Source organism: Mandrillus leucophaeus, unplaced genomic scaffold (assembly GCF_000951045.1).
Source record: "Mandrillus leucophaeus isolate KB7577 unplaced genomic scaffold, Mleu.le_1.0 Scaffold266, whole genome shotgun sequence".
NCBI classification, from domain to species: domain Eukaryota; kingdom Metazoa; phylum Chordata; class Mammalia; order Primates; family Cercopithecidae; genus Mandrillus; species Mandrillus leucophaeus.
Window position 1 is genome coordinate 1813208 of NW_012102765.1, and position 6000 is coordinate 1819207.

General features: G+C 51.4%; 1 protein-coding gene across 1 annotated transcript in view; it reads left to right on the plus strand.

Moving 5' to 3' along the window:
- PRKAG2 (protein kinase, AMP-activated, gamma 2 non-catalytic subunit) overlaps positions 1-6000 on the plus strand; it is a 340427-nt gene that overhangs the window by 107962 nt on the left and 226465 nt on the right. The gene's annotated exons all lie outside the window — the stretch shown is intronic.

The following is a 6000-nucleotide window of genomic DNA, read 5'->3' on the forward strand; positions in this document are numbered from 1 at the left end:
CTCATGAGTATTTGTGATCTAAGGATAAGGTATTTTCACTCGAGCGCCGTCGATGATGATGTGAAATATACCACGAACCGTAAAGTTTATGGCGTTTACTTTCTCCTTTCCTTTGTCTATTCTTTCCAATTCTTTCTACTGACTTAGAACATTTGTATTGGGGAAGATAGTGATGTGGAAAACAAATTTGTCCTTGGGCAACAAGAGGGGAATTTCAGTGTTTCTGACTTCAAGCTCTTCCGTCAGGCAGTGTTGGCCGTAGGACGAGAAGCCAGGTCTCTGTCCGCCTCGCTTCTTCATCCACCACCTCGGAGGCGGAGGGGTTTGTGCGTCGTATTGTGTGTGAATGGAGCAGATCTATCTCTTGGACAGATTTTGCACTTTGTCTTTCTACGTAAAACAAATGAAGGTGCTCCTGCCTGTGGACTGTGTGTGTGTTCTAGGGGGCAGGTCCTGACCATTCTCTGCACACACCCCTCAAGGCTGTGGGGTTGTCACAATTTCCTTTAAGTTTGTGCACTTTAGCCCTAGGATGCCCCTTTCTTCCCCCATCTCCCTGTATAAACATCATCTAGGGATGAGGGCTCAAATGCTGTACAGAGGAAGGAAATCAGGCCTGGCCTGATGGGAAAGCTGGGTGAGGGTTCCACGTCACACAGGCGGGATTTGTCGAAGAGGAGGAGGATGGGTCCACAGTTTGCCTTGTTGGGGAACTTGCGATGTTGTGTAGATTGAAAGTGCTGGAATTGGTGGATGAAAAGACAGAATTCCTGCCTTCAAGGGCTCCTAGTCAGGGGCAAGCAGGCTTTAGAAGAAAGGATGAGATTGTCTCCATGGTGAGGCCTGTGCTGAGTTAGGACAGGGCAGGCTTGCTGAGCAGGGCAGACAGCAGCACAGGGAACCTGATGATTGGAAGGCTGCCCAGAGGAGTGTCGGAGCTGTGAGCTGGCTCCCATGGGAAGGGCCATCACCCTCTGCCTCTCTCTACATTGTTCTCCTGCACAGAGCCCTCCACGGGGGTGGGAGGAGAGGGCGAGAGGGAGGAGTGGGGAGAGAAGGAGGAGGGGCCCCTGCAGGCGGAGGGTCCCTTTTGGGAGCCCAGCAGTGGCACCAGGAGGTGCAGGAGAAGTTATCTGGTCTCCAGGGCCTAGGCTGCAGCTCCGTACAGCATTCGGTGGGAGGTTTGGTGCTGCACTGTCCAGCCTGGGAAATGGCCTGTTCTTTTAGAAACTGAGTCCAGAAAGATCTCCTCTTGAAACCATATCAATTTCTTAAAGTATTCCTCCTTTTCACTATCTTTCATTGTTATTTATGTTTAGATTTTCAACCTCTTTCAAATGTTTTCTTCCAGTAACTGACAGAATTGCAGACAGATAGGTAATCAAAGCTAGAAGGGACTGTAAGGAAACCATTTATGGGGAAAGCAAGCATATGCATATAATAATTTGAACACAGCATATATGGGGTGTGTGTGTATGTGTATGTGTTGGATTTGTATAGATGTATGTGTGTATGTATGTGCATATATGTATGTAGGTACACACATATACCTTTTTATTTTTTTAAAGGACGTGCATTGGACTGCTAGCAGCAGCTTCTTTTTTTTTTTTTTTTTTTTTTTTTTGAGACGGAGTCTCGCTCTGTCGCCCAGGCTGTAGTGCAGTGGCCAGATCTCAGCTCACTGCAAGCTCCGCCTCCCGGGTTTACGCTATTCTCCTGCCTCAGCCTCCCGAGTAGCTGGGCCTACAGGTGCCCGCCACCTCGCCCGGCTAGTTTTTTTTTTGTATTTTTTAGTAGAGACGGGGTTTCACCGTGTTAGCCAGGATGGTCTCGATCTCCTGACCTCGTGATGCGCCCGTCTCAGCCTCCCAAAGTGCTGGGATTACAGGCTTGAGCCACCGCGCCCGGCCTAGCAGCAGCTTCTAAGTGAAGAATTAAGAGTGGATAGGTGGAAGGAAAATGTTGCTTTATCTGACATTCCAATTTTTTGAGACTATCTTCACTTATTGGTAGTTAAAAATGAATACATGCTGAAAAAAAAAAGTCAAGCTCCTAGACCTAAGCTTTGGGCCAGTGGCAAGATGTGGAACAGAAGTTGTGGGTGTTGGTAGCAGCAGGAGAAAGAGAGCCACCGGGAATGCCTGGGGACAGCCAAGGCCCCGTGCTCAGGCTTAAGGGCTGGCTGGGGAAAGCTGAGATGTAGCAGGGCTTGGAGAAGGCATGGGGAGAACCTGCAGATGGCTGAGTGTGGAGGTTCAGGGTGGGAGGTGATGTTGCTCCATTTTGCATTGCTGTAAAGGAATACCTGAGGCTGGGTCATTTATAAAGAGAAGAGGTTTATTTGGCTCGTGGTTCTGCAGGCTGCACAGAGGCATGGTGCCAACATCTGCTTCTGGGGAGGGCGCAGCCATCCGATGGGAGCCTCATGCCCACTGCACAGATAAAACCAATTCACTGAGACCGTGGTGTTGTAGTAAAGTGTTTAATTAACATGAGGCCAGCCACATGGGAGATGGAGCCATCACTCAGGTCAGTCTCCCCAAAGGCTCAGAGCTTACGGTTTTTATGGGCAATGTGATGGGCAGGGGGCTAGGGAATGGGTGCTGCTGATTGGTGGGGGACGAGATCATAGTGGTGTAGAAACAGTCCTTCGGCACTGAGTCAGCCTCTAGGTGAGGGCCACAGGGTCAGTTGAGTCATGAGTCATGGTCTGGGTGGGGTCCATTGGTTGCCAGAATTCAAGTCTAAAAACTTATCTCAAAAGACTAATCTTAAGTTTTAAATAGTGATGTTATCAACAGGAGCAACTAGGGATGTCACAAGTCTTGTGACCTCTGGCCCCATGACCCCAGAGCAGTAAGAGATCATAGAAACTGCACCTGCATGTCCGCAGAGTTCAGGCCCCTCCCATAATCCTAATCTGTGGTCTTTCATTCATCTCACGAAGCTGGTTTTTGGTCCCTGAGCAAGCAGGGAGTTGGTTTCAGGCAGGTACTATTATCATCCTTGCTTTCAAATTAAACTATCAACCAAATTCTCCCTGGGTTAGCTTGGCCTCTGCCCAGGTAATGAGCAAAGCCAGCCAGCCTATGAGGCTGGATGCAGGATGAAGTGAGCCAGGCTGGACCTTCTGCTGTCATGGGCTTCAGGCTGCTTCCACTCATGGAGGAAGGCAAAGGAAAGCCGGGGTGTACAGAGCTCACACGCAAGAGAGGGAGCAAGAGAGAGGGGAGAGGTACTGGAGTCTTGTAAACACCCAGCTAAGAGAGCAGGACTCACTGCTGCAGGGAGGCAACCCAGCCATTCATGAGGCATCTGCCCCCAATACCCAAACACCACCCACCAGGCCCCACCTCCAACACGGGGGATCCAATTTCAACCTGAGATGAGGGGACAAACACTCAACCTCTATCAGAGGTGATCCGAGACTCCCAGCACCTCTGGATCTGAGCGGGTCCCAGCAGAGCCTGTGCTCGCAGCGAGGGAATGCAGCCATGGGCCTGGGGCGGACTCTGCCGATGTCCGCATGGGGTGCTGCAGCAGTGAAGAGCTAGACCTTGGGGCCCAAGCTGAACCTGGCCATGGCCCCTTCCATCGGGGCCTGTGGTCTGCACAGGAGGATGTTCCCCAGACTCCCCTCCACACTTTCCTTAAAGCCAGGGGCCGAGACAGGCAGGTGGAGTCGGAGAGTGAGCCCCCAAACCCATCTCCCGTACTGCAGGAGCTCCAGCTGCAGGCTGAGGAATGTGGGGGTTGTACCTTCAGGAGGCCTCACCCCGGCAGTGTCCAGCAGCCAAGGGGTCCTGGGGATGAGGCTGAGGCTCAGAAGCAGAGACGGTGAGGCCCCTGATCCTCCTCAGCCATGCACATGAAGGCCTCACTGCTGGGTGGGGGCCCACAGTCCACTCATAGCTCTGCACCCCTGTGCCCCCAATCCACATGCTGGGGTATATGAGCCCCTCAGCTACCTCTCATTCCAGAAACCTAAAACTGCTGCTTCCTCACCGAGGGGGCCTACACTGCCATTTGCACCTCCCTCCAGGCCTGAGTGCAGTCTATGAGCTCAGTGAGCCTGCGAATTGCTTTTTCCGATGGCAGAAGTGCAGACAGCTGCAAAGGGAGCGGGACCTGGGGCTGCCTGCTGGGGCCCGTATGCACCCAGGGCCTGGGCCCTCCCTTGGGATGCAGGGAGTCAGGCACTGCAGCTCTTTCTTGTTGGTGGACGTGGTGGGACGTTGGGCATGGAAGATGGGCCTTACTCTTAGCTCCCTTCAGCTGCCTTTTTCTGTTGAGTATTTCCAAGGCCCTTCAGTGTCCTTGGCTAGAAAATCCCAGGTTCACCGTTCTGGCTTGTCAGGCACTGTGGAGAAGGTAGAGCCTGTTACAGCCCAGTTTTGCTGTCGGGATAGACAGCCAAGGGCTGGGCTCGGGAAGGCTATGGCATGGCTCTGAGCTGCTCACAAGGGCAAGGATTGATTAGGTTGGGGTGAAGGCATGCTTCTTCAGAGAAGCCCCCTGGGATGGGGAGTTCAGAACAGAGCAAGCCTGGCCCCAGGGCATTGCTCACGTTAGTGCCCTTGAGATTCATCGAACCCAGCTCCTTGGCTTTCCCCGAAAGAAGCCACCCCTCCCCCAGTCCTATGGCTGATGAGGCACGAAGCTCCGGGTCTCTGTGCTGTGGTGTTACGTGACTGGGAGGTCACCCTGAGCTCCTTCCAGATGGCCCTTCAATTGTGCTTGGCATGAGGCTGGCCTGGAGGAGGCAAAATCTGTCTGCTTTCCTCCGTATTTGAAAATCCATTCCTGGATCAAGGTTCCCAGACTATGGATTGCTCCCCCACTGCCCCAGAACTAACTTCATGAAATTGAGCCTGAGAGTAATGCCATCCACCCATCTGGAGGGTCTTAGGAAGAAACAGCCCCATGAAAGCCACTGTGTCCACTGGGGGATGTAATGAAGACTTCGTTCGTTACACAAGGCCCCTGGGAGGAACTTGCTGTCTGGTCTTGGTACCAAGAATAGCTGAACTTCTGATCAACGGGACTGCTTTTGTCTCTAGCAGACATTAATCGTGTAATAGCACAGTTTCCTCTGTCTGCACTGGTTGCTAGAAGCCTTTGAACCAAATCTGGGCAAAAGGCATTAGGAATGCATTTCCAGCCTTTCTGAATCCAGTTTCGGTCCCTTTTCTTTTATATTCACACGACTACTTTTTAATAAGCAGACAATGTATTGGAAGGATTTGGAGTCATTTATGGAATTCATAAAAGAGCTGAACCCTCAGGACTCAGAAACGGAAGGAACCAGACTGGCCCTGAGGCCTCAGCAGCAAGAATTCATGGATCTTTACAAGAGATCTAGAGAAGTCCTAGTCTGTGTGTCTCTCCATTTACTGTCCTAAGTGCCTTGTCGCAGGATATCTGATTAGCCCAGTTAGGATCCCGGAATCAATCAGGGTCAGGTGGGGGTTAGGGGGTAGGATTACACAGGAGAAACAGAATGACCAGGAACCGGGAGGCAGGGCAGGAAGTTCCAGGATAAGAGTTCCAGCTGGCAACCAAAAGGGGACTGTGGCACTCCGCCCTCCTTGGCCAGCATGTGTGCATGCATGCAAGGATGTCCTCATCACACGTGGCCCAGTGAGCCTACATACAATTGTGTGAGCTGTTTCCCCAATGGAGGGCGATGCAGCCTCACATCCAGCCTTGACATTAAGGAGGATGTGGTTATGACCTCCTGTTTTCTGAGTCTTCAGTCTCAAGGTAATGCCCACTTCTCCTCAAGTTCTGTTTGCATCTCATCTTTCTGTCCTATAATTTATGGCCTACAGGACAAACGTAGAATCTAAAGTTTTGACAGGCTCCTTAGGTGATACTGATATATACCAGAGCTTGATCAACACTGTTTTCTTTCTTTTTCTTTCTTTTTTTTTTTTTTTTTTTTTTTTTGAGACAGGTTTTCCCTCTGTCGCCCAGGCTGGAGTGCAGTGGTGCCATCTC